Below are 2,500 nucleotides of genomic sequence, written 5' to 3'. Positions count from 1 at the left end.
CACAGTACGGGTAAATAAAGAAAAAAACATATTCGTTTTTATTCCCTGATCAAACCGTATACGGATCCGAAAACAAGCACACACCCATTTAATTCTAAAATTCATGTAGGCCTAATGACATAACTAGTGCACTTAATACATAAACAAACATATTTAAACAAACAATAGACACGCATAATCACAAACACACACACAAACGAAAACAGACACAGAAATGCACTCCCACAAACCCTACGCGAGGATACATGAAAGCATACGGTGATTGTGCCTTTGTCTCTTATTATTTTTCCATTAATATTATTAAAATCCAATTATTATTGTTAACATCATCGTTTTCCCATCAATATCATTATTTATATTCTCAAATTATTATCATTCTCCCATCATCTCCCATCAAAGTGGGGAAGTAGAATGGTCAAACGACAAGTGAAGAAACAGAGAAAGACCAAAACGATTGATACAGATATAGAACCAGACAAAACATATAAAACAAATAGAAAACAAGAAAATATTAAAGAAAATGAAAAATAAAAAACAACGAACAACCCCATAAAAAAGCGAATAAAACAAACAAACATGACAAAACACGATAACGAACTCCCAGAAAGCGACTTCCAGCCACCACCCCATCACCCATCACCACCCCCTGTCCCCCACCCCTCGAGAAAAGTCGTGACCCGCCCCCTTGCATCAAACCACCAGAAAATAATCCGGCACAACCCCAGCCTCCTCCCCCCCCCTCTCTCCCCTGTCATCTTGTAATGGCATCGGGTTTGTCAATATTACAGTATTACTCTGAAAGATGAAGTAGTGTCTCCTGAACACTCTAATTTCAGTCCAGGTACAAGATTCTTTTGGTAAAACTTTATAATATTTCTCACGGAACATCAGTCAACTCTATGTCATAGCTGATTTTCGTCCCTCTCATAAAATCTCTCCCTCTCCCTCTCTCTCTCTCTTTGTACGACTCATTTTTTTTCAATAAATACATAAATACGTCAGTGTCTTCCTCAGACTCAATTTTCTAGCGAAGTCTCTTCTCACGTGGCGGGCTTTAGCACGTGTATTTATCATCAAAAACTAATTTCCGTTGGCATCACATTTATGCTGTAACTATGCATCAACATGACTCATCCTCGCGTATCCTGTGAAGGCATGTTGTGGGAACTCCCTCTTTCGTTTCTTCTCTTTGTTTGTTTTTTATGTTGTATACGATACTTTTTATTTCGCATACTATAGTCAGTATATACTGAAATATACAATTCTCTCCAAAATGTGACTAGCTTGTGGAGATCTCGGTGTTGATTTAACTGATAAAAGATAAAAAAAAAATAAATAAATAAATAATAAAAAATAAAAAATAAAATAAAGGCCAAAATGCATCCTTAGAGCAGGAGGAAAGGGAAGGAGGAACAGACAGGACAACTGGGGATTTTTTCTGAAGCGTTGGAAATACCGAGAGAAGACATGCAAGAAACAAGAGACAAATATATATATATATATATATATATATATATATATATATATATATATATATATGTGTGTGTGTGTGTGTGTGTGTGTGTGTGTGTGTGTGTGTGTGTGTGTGTGTGTGTGTGTGTGCCTATGTGTGTGTATGTATATGCATTCTAAAAAAAAAAAAAAAAAAAAAAAATCGGTATTGTTTAGCAATCTGAATTTTGATCTTACTTTCGCTATATCTCATATAAAACTTTAATCTCTTATCTCATACGGTCGTGATTCCTAAATCAAGTCATTCGTAATTAGTGGCAAACTCTCATGATCGCTCACCTTATAAATATCCATATAATTAGTACTCTTTGGTAAAGAATATTTCCTAAGATCCGTACTTACCTGTTGTCCACAGTACGGGTAAATAAAGAAAAAATATATTCGTTTTTATTCCCTGATCAAACTGTATAAGGATCCGAAAACAAACATATACCCATTTAATTCTAAAATTAATGTAGGCCTAATCACATAACTAGTGCACTTAATACATAAACAAACATATTTAAACAAACAATAGACACGCATAATCACATACACACACACACAAACGAAAACAGACACAGAAATGCACTCCCACAAACCCTACGCGAGGATACATGAAAGCATACGGTGATTGTGCCTTTGTCTCTTATTATTTTTCCATTAATATTATTAAAATCCAATTATTATTGTTAACATCATCGTTTTCCCATCAATATCATTATTTATATTCTCAAATTATTATCATTCTCCCATCATCTCCCATCAAAGTGGGGAAGTAGAATGGTCAAACGACAAGTGAAGAAACAAAGAAAGACTAAAACGATTGATACAGGTATAGAACCAGACAAAACAAATAAAACAAATAAAAAACAATTTTTTAAAAAAGAAAATGAAAAATAAAAAACAACAACGTACAACCCCATAAAAAAGCGAATAAAACAAACAAACATGACAAAACACGATAACGAACTCCCAGAAAGCGACTTCCAGGCACCACCCCATCACC

The sequence above is a fragment of the Penaeus vannamei genome, chromosome 34 (assembly GCF_042767895.1).
Source record: "Penaeus vannamei isolate JL-2024 chromosome 34, ASM4276789v1, whole genome shotgun sequence".
NCBI classification, from domain to species: Eukaryota; Metazoa; Arthropoda; class Malacostraca; order Decapoda; family Penaeidae; genus Penaeus; species Penaeus vannamei.
This window is presented reverse-complemented; position numbering follows the sequence as displayed.